At 39.0% G+C, this 15,345-nt stretch overlaps 1 pseudogene; it reads left to right on the top strand.

Moving 5' to 3' along the window:
- LOC117510008 overlaps nucleotides 1-10,809 on the top strand; it is a 40,497-nt pseudogene extending 29,688 nt beyond the window's left edge.
- The last annotated feature ends 4,536 nt before the right edge of the window (nucleotides 10,810-15,345 follow it).

Raw genomic sequence — 15,345 nt, 5'->3', positions numbered from 1 at the left:
ATCGTGATTTAGACTCCGGAAAATACTGTATAGTTCTACACAGTGCAGATCTGTATTCACAGTGCTTCACTTTATCCACATTTTGTGTTATAGCCTTATGCGAATGTAGTGCAGGACATGTACATGACAGCCGTGAGATGCGCAGTAGAATCAGAATCAGAAGTTTATTGCCATTGCCAATGAACAGGATTCACAGACTAGGAATTTGCTTTGAAATAATGGTGCAACATTAAGGAGAGACCAGTATAAAATGCTAAGATAAAATATAAAATATGTGCCAAAATAAGATGAAATATGAAAGGCTGTGTGCAACAGAAGAACAGAAAAACAGTGCAGTGGGAGGAGTGCAATTAAAAACCAATGTACATTGTCTAAAGTGACCTGTGATAAAATGATAAAGTGACAGAGTTAAGGTTAAGGTGACTGAGTTATGAGGTGTTCATGAGTCTAACGGCAGAGGGGAAGAAACTGTTCTTATGGCGGGAGGTTCTGGTCCGGATGGACCGTAGCCTCCTGCCCGAGGGGAGTGGTTTGAATAGACTGTGCAGGGTGAGAAGGGTCGGCTGTGATCCGACCTGCTCGGCCCATAGTCCTGGAGACGTGCAGGTCATGGAGAGATGGAAGGCTACAGCCGATCACCTTCTCCTAGCAATGACACTCATTCAAGGTGGTGGTGGGATTACACCAAGGATCAGCTCTGAGTCCTTTCTTGTTTGCAGTGGTGGTGGACAGGTTGACAGATGAGATCAGACAGGATCTGTAGTGAGAATAGAGAGCAGGTTGAGTCTAGCCTGGACAGGAGGAGATATGCTCTGGAGAGAACGGGAATAAAAGTCAGTAGGAGCAAGACTGAGTACATGTGTGAATGGGAGGGAGCCAAGTGGATTAGTCCAGTTACAAGGAGTAGAAGTGGTGAAAGTAGATGAGTTTAAATATTTGGGGTCAAGTGTCCAAAGTAATGGAGAGTGTGGTAGAGAGGTGAAGAAGAGAGTGCAGGCAGCGTGAAGTGGGTGGAGAAAGGTGGCAGGAGTGATTTGTGACCGAAGAATATCTGTAAGAGTGAAGGGTAAAGTTTACAAGACAGTAGTGAGACCATCTATGTTGTACGGCTTAGAGACAGTGGCACTAACAAAATACAGGAGGCTGAGCTGAAGTGATGTGATTCTCTTAGGGAGTGACAAGAATGGACAGGATTAGGAATGAACATATCAGAGGGACAGCTCAGGTGGGACAGGTTGGAGTCAGAGAGGAGACATTAATGTGGTTTGGACATGTGCAGAGGAGGGACCCAGAGTGTATAGGGTGAAGGATGCTGAGGATGGAGCCACCAGGCAGGAGGAGCATAGGGAGGCCAAAGAGGAGGTTTATGGATGTGCTGAAGGACATGCAGGTGGTTGGTGTGACAGGAAGATAAGAGGACAGGGTGAGATGGAAATGATTGATCTTCTGTGGTGACCCCTAACGGGAACAGCCGAAAGGAAAAGAAAAAGCTGTAACATCACAAAATGTGGAAAAAGTGAACCACTGTGCATACTTTCTGGACGTACTGTAACATCCTCTGTATTATTATTAAAGTACTGGTAAAATAATCTGCTGAGAAATTTGAACCTTTATTAGCATAATGTACAAAAAGTCACTTTCTTAAAAGAATAATCTGATTAATCTGTATTTTCCCCTTCTTTGTATCTAACAATATAATTTTTTTTCTTTTTCCAGAGCTCAACAAGAACCCTGTAGAGGGCTTTTCAGCTGGTCTGATTGATGATGATGACATATACAAATGGGAAGTTGTTATTATTGGCCCACAAGATACTCTTTTGTAAGTGAGGAGTTATTTATGATATCTCATTTGCATGAAATAATATTGATGATTTATTTATTTACCATTAAAAGGCAAAGAAAAAAATAATAATAATGCTGGTTTTAAAATACTGTCCTTGTTCTTGACTTTGCAGTGAAGGGGGATTTTTCAAAGCATACTTAACCTTTCCTTATGATTATCCACTACGGCCTCCTAAGATGAAATTCATCACTGAAATCTGGCACCCAAATGGTAAGCATTCAGCTAAAACTTGAACCTTTTATTGTCTGAAAATATTTTGAATTTAAATCACATTTTAATGGATAAGTTTGAAGATGTTTGAGATGGATTGCAGTCAAACAAACCTATGCATTACACAGTATAAGCTATTGATCCATGTTTCCGTTGTACACAGTTGCAAAGAACGGGGATGTCTGCATCTCAATTCTGCATGAGCCCGGAGAAGATAAGTTTGGTTATGAAAAACCAGAGGAGCGTTGGCTTCCAATCCATACAGTAGAGACAATCATGATTAGTGTTATCTCAATGCTGGCAGACCCAAACAGTGATTCACCTGCAAACGTGGATGCTGCGGTGAGTTATGCATCTTACACCAGTGGGTCCCAATTCTGGCTCACAGGGACCCCGAACATGCACGTTATTAGTGGGGTTGCTTATGAGAACCAGTTCTTTTCTGGTATCGTTAAGAATTGATTCGATCCACAGACATCAATAGTCTTTTGCTTAATGATTCCCTTATCGGTCCTTCAGAGCGGCCGTTGTTTTTGAGGGTGTTTGTCGGGAAAATGATAATTTCTCTACATTGATTACAGACACTGCAGCGACTTTGTAATCAACTGCTTCTGCAGTGCAACGCCACTTTGAAGCGTGAACCAATGAAGCAGTGCTTCGATCCGCTGGCTCGTTGGTTTCTTTGATTTGCTGCTCTTCAGAAATGGCAAGTCCGCTTCTTAACCCCTCTCAAAGCCATTAAAATATGTCAATCGTGAGTCACTTTTGTGTGGATTAAAGTCACTAACTGGGACTCTTGTCTTGTTGCAGTCAAGAAACGAGAATCGTCCTCTGTTCCGTTGGCACAGCTCCAAATGCTGCGCGGCTGTCTGTCGAGACAGAGTCCGGTCGGAATTAATAACTTCAAACTTTAAATCAAATGACACCTCTTTCCAAATGCTGTAACACAGACAATAAACTACAATCGACTAAAATGTTTTTCCCTCCCAAAATGAGATGTTCTGCATTCTTTATGAATTACATTGATGCTGACGTGCAGCACAGCCAGCTGCAAGAGCTCAGCTCACAGGTGTTGAGTGACATTCATGCCAATAATGTGTGAAAGGAAATGCTTTTGACAAAAACTACAGATTTCTGTTTATGTCCAGAGATCAAGGATCCACCATGTAGAGTTTATTATGTCCAGAGTTTAAGGATCCAGTGATCAGTTTCATATTTATTTACTTTAAGACTCAATGAAATGTTGTTGACATAGAAAACCAGTAAAGCCTACTTTTAGTACACAGAAAATTCACAAAAGGTATCGAGAAGGAATCTGATCAATAAGCGAATAGATAATGGTATCTGTATCGATAAAATCTTATCAATACCCATCTGTAGTTATTAGTCTCTCCCTACTCTCTCAAAAGCTTATAACAGTATCTTATTCGGCAGCCAATCAACACTTAATAGACCGATACATTCCACTGACTCTTGAAATTTTGTTGTTGGGTGTGTGTGTTGTTGTTTGTTTGTTTGTCTGTGCCAGATATGTTATTTTAGAGATGTAAGGATGGGCCATTGTCTGCTTGGATGGTTGCAATCCAGGACCCAAGTTGGTTCCAGGACCCAAGTTCTCTGGCATCTTGAATGCGAAGAGACGAGGCACCAGTGCATGTTCCCAGACTTACCTTATGCCATGTTCCTCTAACAGTACATTTGCTACAGGCTAGATTGCTGAGAAATTAGTAATATTTTTCAGACTTGTAAGACAATCAGGTCTGGTCTTAAATAAAAACAAACCCGTGGGCCAGATGCATTTAATGTGAGGGTGGGTCTGCATATTCAGTTTTCGGATTAGTCACACTGGACAGTTCACATCTTTCCCAGAGTTGGTTACATAAAATAAACTACACGTACAGTCCAGAGGAAAGAGGGAGAAGTGGTTCAAAATAAAAAATCATTCCAAATGTTTAAAACTGTATCATAGTATGTAATTATCCAGTACAATAAAATTCAAATGTTAAAAGGTGTAGAACAATTAGCTCTGACCCTGCAAAGTTGATTCAAATTCTCATCAAATTTGCACAACATTAGTTTCTTTAATGCTGGGTGGATTTTACCAGGATGTCAGAATGTTGTTGGACTGCTCTGGAGTGGAATCCTGCCTGATATGATAAGAGATAAATAGCTGAGCTCCCTAACTCATCGGCATTGGTCCAGTATTTGTTAAAATTATTGGATTGGATATTGATCTGAGTCTGCTGTTGCTGATCTGAGTCCTGTTGTGGACCGTGCATGTTTTCCTTTAGGTGAGTAGAACATTTGTTTCATTTTGAGTTGATGTTTGGTTAGGTGGCTGGGTTGGCAAAGTCCAGACAGATGTAATCATTGACAGATTACTTTTTTAAAAGGAGGGAGGTATCTGATTGGTGTCACCAGATACTGAAGGTTCCAGAACCGGTGTTGTATTGGGCATGAAAAAGTGGTTTTGTGGTATCCCTAACCAGAACCCCCTTTCAAAAAAACTGTTTAATATCTCTATTTCTACAGACATGGGGAAAAATGTAACCGTGTGTGTTGTAGGTCACACACTTTCCCAAAGACATTATTATGATGCCTTTTTGGAAACATTGGTGAGACAGTTAGATCTGACGGTAACAGAAACAATTTTTTTTTTTTGGTAAAACAACAAGAGCAAACACAGATTTCTGACGTCCACCAATCCGGATCTGGATCACCTCCAAAATTCAGTAGAGTATTCCATGCCATAATATCTATCTGTGATGCAAATTTGGTGAGAATCTGTGAAGTCATTTTTTAATACTCTATATTTATTACTTTTTCTTTCACCAAAACATCAGATCTAGGCTTTCATCTCAGATGTACCTTCTGGCAAATTGTAGCTGAATTTTCAGGTCTTCTTTTTAAGAAGATCCTCCTCTACACCACTTCATCATGAAACTGGTGATTAAAAAAAAAAAAAGCAAAACATGCACTATGCACAATTTCTCCAATTACAGCTACAGAAGCCTATAACTTATGGGTTGTCTTGGTGGCTTTCCTCACTCTTCTCCTTCTTGCACACTCACTCAGTTTTTGAGAACTCTCTACTCCACACAGATTTACCGCAGAGTGCCATACTGTTTGTATTTTTTCATAACTGATATAAATTAAGTCCAAGATATATTCAGTGACTTGGAAATGTACATGTATCCATCCCCTGACTTGTCTGAAGAAAACTGGCAATAATAAATGATTATTAACTGACTGTGAGGTCTGTACATATCAGACTGACGTGTTGTCAGTACGGACTGAGTGAAGTGAGGTTAATAATTTATTAATGGCTATTATACATATATAAACACGCAAAGTTACAGTATCGCCCGAATATGAAAGCTGCTAACGGCTTGCAGTCCAACTTGTTCGCTTCACCTCTGTGAAGAAGAACTTGCTAACAGATGGTCTGGTCGTTAGCTGGTTAGCTTTCAATCTCTGTGGTTTTTCAGATGCTGTTTAGATATTTATGGAGTACGTCGTTCATGTTCGACTTGCTTTGTTCTAATCACATTTTAGCTTCTGGTTTGTAAAGAAAATAGGTGTTTCAGGCTGATTGTCATGGAAACCGGTCCAATATGGGAAAATATCTGACCTGTAACACTGGTATACAAATATTTAGAAGTTGTCTGCTTCAGAAATAAAATGTGCTATTTATTATGGATTTTGGCATGTTGAATTCAAATATGATGACTAACAGTGGCTAATTAGCTACTGTTTCCAAGATATACAGCATTTTACATTTTGTGCCTTCATAATTATATTAACAGTAGAGTTTACATGAAAAATCATAAACATAGGTCTTTTTTATGTTTCTCTGACTGTTTGTATAATATTTCACCTGTTCTCTTTTTGTAACACTTTAAAAATCAGCAAAAGGGTTATTTATTAATGCTTAGTAGCACAGTAGTAGCACTTCTTAAAACTATAGCCAATCAACAATTTCAAACATTTTCATTCTCCGTGGTCCAAAATTAGTAAAGTTTGACTATCTTTATTTCAGAAGCAATTTGGCTGTAGACCAGTGTAATCAGCCAATCAGAGTACGTGTAGCATCGCAGCCATATAATAAAACTGATTATTTACAGGTACTATATCAAATGGGCCCATTACTTATGCAACCCATCATCTTGGCTTTTATATTTTTAATTAATTTACAGATACAAATAAACATGTGATCCACTGTCAATTTTGCATGGTTTCCCACCTACAAACAATGGAGAGGTCTTTAATTTATGTCATAGGTACACTTCAACTGTGAGAGACAGCATCTAAAAAATAAAAAAAATACTTTTTTTTTTTTTTTTTTTTTGCATTTTATTGCATGAAATAAGTATTAAAAATTTCACACATTGCAGCAGGGATTTTGGTCCAGTCCTCCATACAGATCTTCTCCAGATCTTTCAGGTTTAGAGTTTCAGCTCCCTCCAAAGATTTTCTATTGCGTTCAGCTCTGCAGACTGGCTCGGCCACTTCAGGACCTTGAAATGCTTCTTACGGAGCCCCTCCTTAGTTGTCCTGGCTGTGTGTTTGGGGTCATTGTCATGCTGAAGACCCAGCCACGACCCAACTTCAATGCTCTTAGTGAGGGAAGGAGGTTGTTTGCCAAAATCTTGTGCTACATGACCCCATCCATCCTCCCTTCAATATGGGGCAGTCGTCCTGTCCCTTTTCAGAAAAATACCCCCAAAAATTATATTTCCACCTCCATGCTTCACGGTTGGGATGGTGTTCTTGGGGTTGTTCTCGTCCTCCAAACATGGCGAGTGGAGTTGGTACCAAAAAGCTCTATTTTGGTCTCATCTGACCACATGACCATCTCCCATGCCTCCTCTGGATCATCCAGATGGTCACTGGTGAACTTCAAACAGGCCTGGACATGTGCTGGCTTGAGCAGGGGGACCTTGCTGTCCTGCAGGATTTTAAACCATGACAGCATCATATGTTACTAATGTAATCTTTGTGACTGTGGTCCCAGCTCTCTTCAGGTCATTGACCAGGTCCTCCTGTGTAGTTCTGAGCTTTCTCAGAATCATCCTTACCCCATGAGGTGAGATCTTGCATGGAGCCCAAAACCAGAGAACATTGACAATCATCATGTGTTTCATCCATTTTCTAAGAATTGCGCCAACAGTTGTCTTCTCACCAAGCTGCTTGCCTGTTGTCCTGTAGTCCATCCCAGCCTTGTGCAGGTTTACCGTTTTGTCCCTGGCGTCCTTAGACAGCTCTTTGGTCTTGGCCATGGTGGATAGGTTGGAGTGTGATTGATTGATTGTGTGAACAGGTGTCTTTTATACAGGTAACAAGTTCAAACAGGTGCAATTAATACAGGTAAAGAGTGAGAATAGGAGGACTTCTTAAAGGCTAACAGCTCTGTGAGAGCCAGAATTCTTGCAGGTTGGTAGGTGATCAAATACTTATTTCATGCAATAAAATGCAAATTAGTTATTTTAAAATCATACAGTGTGAGTTCCTGAATCTTTTTTTGGATTCTGTCTCGCACAGTTGAAGTGTACCTACGATTAAAAACTACAGACCTCTACATTCTTTGTAGGTGGGAAAACTTGCAAAATTGACAGTGGATCAAATACTTATTTTCCCCACTGTATATCAAGTCGTAGAGATTTGCTTTGCGTTTGAATTTAAGGACGATAAATTTAGAATGTTTTATTGAGAAGCCTGATTTACATTTTGTATTTGACACGATATAAACAAATTCAAATGTGTGAAATATGAAGGGGTCGATTACTTTTGCAAGGCACTGTATTTCTTTGTGTATGGAGGTTAATGGAACTGAACTATCAGGAATCCCAAATAGAAAAGTAAGCAAAAAACTGTAGGTTTGGACAAAGGGAAAAAAAAAAAAACCTATAACATCTATCACATTTGTCTTTTATCTCAAGAAATAGTTCAGAAAGTCTTGATTTTAGAAAAATTCATCCTGTATAGGACTTTAATTTGGAAACTGTTACATTTTGGCTCTGCAACAGAAGAAGAGCAAAATTCTCAACATTTCAGAAAACTTTTGATGTATAAGTGGGGCTTGGCTGAAGAATGCTCTCGAATGATCAACAGTCTTGCTTTCTTTGTTTGTTAGGATGCAAGTAAATTTTTTTTTTTTCCCCCCTCAATAGAAAGAGTGGCGGGATGATCCTAATGGTGAATTCAAGAGGAAGGTAGCTCGCTGTGTAAGAAAAAGTCAAGAGATGGCATTTGACTAGAATTGTTGTAATACCAGGGTAAGTAAATTACTTCAGCTAAACAACCCTCAAACATTCTAACTTAATTCTTGAATGCAGTTCTAAATGTTTTTTGTTTTGTTTTTCCTCAATCTCCCAGTTCAAGGAAATGCCTTCAGAAGGAAAATTTCAGCAAAAGGCTTTTTGCACCCCTTGTTTTGCCAGTCAAAGGAATTGGTTGGTTTTAAACATATTTCTGTGAACAGTTGTCATATTACGCAAGATGAGCCAATTTGAGAACCCCACCAGCGAAATTTACCCGTTTCCTACCTGGAATTGTATATTTAATTTTATTTATTTAGAAAAAAAAACATTGATGTAAGATATGTCACTACTGTAAATTAACTTGCTTTTTTATCTGCTGCTGAACAGTTTCTACTTTATACCAGGTTTCTTATGCAATTTACCGTAGTGGTCAAGATTGTGTAAAACAAATGAAAGCCCGTCATCACTTGTCCTCTCTACTGCATATATACCACCAGGTTAATGTTGGCCCAACAATTCTATCAGTAGATGTGCTTAATTTCAGTACTGTCATTGAGTCACTGTTGCCTTTTGTTGGCTTCACTTTCCCATAAGTTCTGCCCTCCTTAAATCTCTAAAGTCTGGTGGTTCTTCAAAAGGTCAGGTTGAGAACTTTTAGCAGAAAAGGTTTTCCATATAGATTATTTTTCCCTGAGAAATTGGTAGCATCCTCCTGTTAGCATTTTGTGCCAGGTCCATGTTCATGAAATGAATCCATTACATTTGGAATGTTCTTAAATCCCCCACATGCTACGTGTTTTTGACACCTTTGTTGTGGTTTGTTTGAAACACTGGTTGGCTGAATTTGGACATTCAGTGTGACAAGTTTGTACACTGGAATCCTAACATATTAAAAATTTATGCTTAATTGTGTGGAAAAACAAAATTCAGATTGGGGTGGGACAAAAAACACACTTGATGCTTTTGTATTGTAATTACTGACAGGATTCTTTTTGTTCTGTGTCAAATGGCTCAGGCTGCAGACTCACCTGAAGCGGGTTTTAACCTCGTCCCAACAAATCACCCAATAGAGTACCAGCAAACTTGCTTTAGTTGGCCTGGTAGAATAAGCCTGAAGAACATTGAAGTGCACTGTTGTTTATTGTTGCTTTCTGTAGAGTAGGGATGGAGATTGAAGAGAATTGATCAGTCAGTGTCAGTACTTTATTGATTCCAAGTAGGTTTTCTGTGTTGGGGAAAAAAGGTTAGGTTTTTTTCTTGCTGCTAGATGTAGAGTTTGGCATCCTGGTTCATGAGTGTGGATCTGGTTCTCGATTGCCACCCTACTACAGAAACTAGTGGACTCATTTAAGATTCGACCATATGAAAGCTTGGTTAATGTTAACAGAAGGTTTGTGCCAATTTCTCTGAAAACTGCCTCGACTTCTTTAGTTTTGAATAGTAGCAATTAGTAAAAGTTAATGTTCCGAAATATTCTGCTCAACACACGGCCCTGATGGTCACTTTATAAAAAAAAAAAAAGTCCGTCAGCTCCAATTTTAGTCTCTTCACAGTGGACAGCCAAAAATAATCTGTGAAAATAGCCTAAGCTGTGACTATTCTGCATGTGTAATGGTTAACTAGTATCTCATCTTACCTCAGTTTTAAACACTATCGAATTTCTCAACAGTTTTGGTTGTTTGACTTCTTAATCTGTTACATGAGGAATTTTAGGGGCTCAGATTTAGAATTAGCCTAGTGGTTCTTACTTTGTTGTGGCATATATGGCTTTGGATCATTGTGTGGGTTCAGGATGACTTACAGGTTTCAGTTCTGTTGGCTTTGGCTCTACCGAGTGAAGCTCTGTTAAGTTCTGATTGGGCAATATTTATCATCTTAATAGCTGAATTTGGGTTTTATTCTTCATTGGAGTATTGGAAATTAATCCACCACTTTATTGGAGTGGTCTGTTTTTGTCAACGGACAAAATGCTGCATCCGGGTTTTACTTTACGATTCCACACCGTCATGTTTGGGGTGGAGCCTGGAAACCATTCTCTTAGCTTCACTTTGATTAGCCATGTGGCTGACTATTCAGCTACGATATAATGACATTGCTGTTCACGATTGACATGGAATCATTACTTTTTTTTTAGCACATGCAATTAGGTTTGAAGGAGTTGGTTGTGTTTAACCAGTAATCCGTTATAACACGAGTGAATGTGATGTGTGCGGTTCGTCGATGTGTCGCGTAACTGCTGTCGACATTACCTTCTTAAAAGTCGGGATTTTCTAACCCACCATGACCTCCTCTGACCGGTGTTCACTGTATTAGCACAGATTCAGTGCGTTTGAAATGTCATTAAGCAATACGCTCTGAAAATGGTGCGTCCAGGTCATCCACCCTGACATTGTTTGTTTTATTGGTTGTGTTTTTGTTTTGTTTTTTTCTTTTTCTTCATATTGTGTTAATACAATGTATATTGGACATGATGCTCAATAAAGTGTGTAAACCAAAGTGGGTTGTTTTGTGTTTTACATCTTAGATGAGAACGCGTCCTGGGTTTAAGTGCCACGGTGCCTGGCGCTCTGTGACACTATCTGTGGGACTTGGGTCAGGTTTCACAGGTGGCTTCTTTTCACAGTAAGAAGGTCTGCAGGCTGTGAGATGCATCGTGTTGCTAAACGATACAGGATGAGGAAATGGGTTGCATGTCTGGATCACCTGACTAAAGAAAATGTGTTAAAACATAAAAGCGATCACATTGAGGTAAAACCAGACTAAAGCAGTGTTTTGTTTTGTTTTTTAATCACTTTTCTCACTTTTATCAGTGCAACTTTATTTGTAACTCTGCACAATCCAGCCGATATAAGGACAGTAAGTCACACTTTTCACGTTACTGTAGTATTTTTTTCGTTCATGTTTTGAACTCTGATCCTCAGCTCTAAAGTGTCTTAAAGATGAAAACATGCCAAATGTCGTATATGAGATTTTTTTTTTCTCTCTCACAGGTGACCTTTTAGATTTTGAACATTTAGCTGGCCAGCCAGTGAGGGCGTTGTGCTGAGAAACACACATACATACACGAGTGTTATCAGCTGGCAGGCAACCAGCAGAGACAATGCACATCTTCAAGTCTGTGAGACCTGCACACTTGTTACAGCAGGTAACAGAGTAACGTGTCTGTAAAAGTGTTCAGGATCTACATCTCTGCCAGTTTCCTAATCTTCTGAATAATGAAACCTGTCAATCGTACATATGCAGTGACTGGTAGTACCTAATTTGGCGCATATTCTCCAGCAATAAAGGTGCAGTGTGCATGCGCTGACTCCTTTTTTTTTTTTTTTTCTTTTTTTTTTTTTAGTTGGCTGCACATGTGACGATCAAACTGATCTGTTTGTAGACATTCCAGCAGTCCTCATGTACAATAACTGTCACACTCTTCTCGTGTGTGTGTGTGTGTTGTCGTATCCTGCCCTTACAGCTGGACAAATATTAAAACTCAAGAACCTTAAAATTGTCAAAACTGAAGTTTTTTTTACACCAATACTTTAAATAAAAAAAGTATGCTTTTTCTGACATTTCTAAATGCCATTTTGTGTGTGTGTGTGTTGGGGGTTTGTTTGTTTTTAGAATTTTGGGTTTTACAAGTAGGGAAATGTACAAGAAGCCCTGAAACTAACATCGTCTACTAGATGGCGACAAAAGATGCTCAAATGTCTTCATTTTGGGGGAGGGGGTGGTGGCCAAGTGGTTAGTGCGTTTGGTTTCAGTGCAGAAAGTTCTGCACTCCCACCCCTGCCACATTTCTCCATGTGGAGTTGTTTCAGGAAGGGCATCTGGCATAAAACCTGTGCCAATTCAACATGCAGATCCACCTTGGATTTGCTGTGGTGACCCCGAATGCAAGCAAGGGAGCAGCTGAAGGGACTTAACTATAGGCCACAGGCTGGAATAGCTCCAGGGAGCACCACACACACACACACAATTTAATGAAACCATATTTTTTAGATTCCCTTAACTCTACAGAATATGAAATGTAGAGGTAAAAGAAAAAATATAGGGATCAACTTGATCAAAACACGTTTTTCTTATTATACCTCAAATTGTCTTGTCCTCGCCCAATCATGGGCTGATTTTTTTTTTCTTCATTTTTGACATGCATAAAGGTTGTATAAATGTTGTGTATATCATATAAAACTATACATTTTTAAAAAGCTTAGATTCTCTAGATTTACATGATGTCCACTATATTTCTGTGTAACAAAGGACAAGTTCACAGTATAGCATAGTGTCAAACCATGTTTGCAGCCCTAACCCACACAGGCAATTTTAAAATTTTTTCTAAAAGGTTTCTTTTACTCCAACAAAAGTAAATGATGAATCAATATCTGCTAGATAGTATCAAACTAGAGATCTCTGGCTTTCATATGACACCAAAATCACAGTAATATGTGAAGAAGAAATCAAATAACTACATTAAGATTCTGTATTTGGGTGATTCTTAGACTACGGGCACTTATGTCCTTTGGTCATATTGTATGAAAAACAGAAAAAAAGGGGATATTTCACACTTTTATAGTTATCTTTACAATGAAAGTGTGTTAAGAACTTTGTTCTAGTAGTCTATGATGACTTTTTCACCTTTTTTCAGCATCATTATATGCAAATATTGCCGTTTTGTGCTTGTCCCACACCCAGACTTTTGATCTTCAATGATAAAAATGAATGGTAAAGAAACGTTTTTTTCTAATGTTTTAAAATATCTCTGAATCAGTAAAATAATCAAAACATAATTGGGTATTCAATGTCATACAACTGTTGTTGTTTTTTTTTTAAACACAATGTAGTTGTCCCACACTATTGCCGTAATTTCCACCACAACACTGTAATGTCCCTTTAAACAGTTTGTATGAAAGATTGTGTAGTTTCTATGGAGATAAACAGTGACATCAGAGCACATGTATATAGCGCCAAATCACAACAAACAGTTGCCCCAAGGCGCTTTATATTGTAAGGCAATGGTGTGGTGGAAATTACATTTACAAGGCCAATAGTGCCCGTAGTTAAAGAATCACCCATTTATGCTTCAAATTATTGCAATAGCTTTTTCTGAGCCACATGATTGTCACATCCATTTCTAGATTAGAACTTTATGTGCATTCATTAGAATCATAAACTAAATCAAATCCTGCGGTAGTACTAGTGCACGTTCTTACCTGAACATTCTTCATCATCTGAAATTATCAACATATAAAAATGTAAATGACAGATACAAGGTTAAAACCAAGCCTTTCACAGTATATTCATGACCTGGTGTCCACACATTATCTACACTAGATCAACAAACTAGTAAATGGGACAACAAACTAGTAAACTGAACAATCATCAGATTCTGCACAGCTTAGTCATCATCACTGTCTGAATCATGACACTGGGAGAAGTCAATGTCATCGTCTGACTCTTGTAACTCCATCCCACTGTCTGCACAGTCCACAAGGCTCTGTGGCAACACTGGACCAGCAAACCACAGCGGTGTAAGCTGGCCATCTTCTATGCTCCATCCGTGACCCTGTGGGGCAGGCACCTCAGGCGAAGCCTCCAGGGCTCTCTTCCAGATGGCAACCTGGTAGTTGCACCTGTTCACGTGTTGCAGGAGACTTCTTCTGCAAGGTGGTAGAGCTGACATGTCAATGTTTCTTGCAGGTAATAGGCTTTCGACAGGGCAAAGATCTATCATTCTGGCATGACGTAAAGTGTTCACACTCTGCAGATGGGTTTTCCCATAGAGGGAACAGGTGTACGAGTCAATTGTGTCAAGGATCTCATCAGTCACTTCCCAGTCATTTTGTAACTTGGATAACGGTACCTGGAAATGTTCTCTGGAGTGGACACCAGCACCTTGAGGGGCTTCATCTTTCCAATGCATTTCATAGCGCTGGTTGTGTCACAGCCTGACAAAGCATGAACTGACAGCAGAGCAGCACGCATCTCTGGTGTGTAGGTATCTGACAGACCTTTCATGTCCAATAGGCGTCTCTTGTTTCCAGTTCCTGTAAAAAAAAAAAAGATTGCAGAATGAATATAAGGCATAAATAATAGCATTATCATATTTTCATTAATTGTACAGTACGACAACAGAATGCAAATAAATACCTGTATCAAACAGGATAGTCAGATTCTGGAAAGCTGGAGAATGATAGAGAAGAATGAAGAAGACATCTGTGTCTGGACTTCTGATTTTGCAGTAGCGATAGCCCTGGATTTCTGCATATTTACAGTAGAAGGCCATTCTTGTGTCTGATTCCTCTTGGGATGACTCCAGTTCTTCAATGCTTGTGCTGGATGTATGCACACCATCTTCAGATGACAGCAAGTAGGCCAGTCCCTGACATATGAGCACAAACCTGCTCCCTTGCAGACGTGGAGCATACTCGTCCTTGCTCCACTCCCTCAGGAGAAGTTGAATCAAAGACGAGTGTCATGATTCAGACAGTGATGATGAATAAGCTGTGCAGAATCTGATGATTGTTCAGTTTACTAGTTTGTTGTTCCATTTACTAGTTTGTTGATCTAGTGTAGATAATGTGTGGACACCAGGTCATGAATATACTGTGAAAGGCTTGGTTTTAACCTTGTATCTGTCATTTACATTTTTGTGATATGTTGATAATTTCTGATGATGAAGAATGTTCAGGTAACAACATGTGCACTAGTACTACCGCAGGATTTGATTTAGTTTATGATTCTAATAAATGCACATAAAGTTCTAATCTAGAAATGGATGTGACAATTGTGTGGCTCAGAAAAAGCTATTGCAATAATTTGAAGCATAAATATGGAATTTTAATGTAGTTACTTGATTTCTTCTTCACATATCACTGTAATTTTGGTGTCATATGAAAGCCAGAGATCTCTAGTTTGATACTATCTAGCAGATATTGATTCATCATTTACTTTTGTTGGAGTAAAAGAAACTTTTTAGAAAAATTTTTAAAATTGCCTGTGTGGGTTAGGGCTGCAAACATGGTTTGACACTATGCTATACTGTGA

Source organism: Thalassophryne amazonica, chromosome 5 (genome assembly GCF_902500255.1).
Source record: "Thalassophryne amazonica chromosome 5, fThaAma1.1, whole genome shotgun sequence".
In the NCBI taxonomy this organism is placed as follows: Eukaryota; Metazoa; Chordata; class Actinopteri; order Batrachoidiformes; family Batrachoididae; genus Thalassophryne; species Thalassophryne amazonica.
This window is presented reverse-complemented; position numbering and strand designations above follow the sequence as displayed.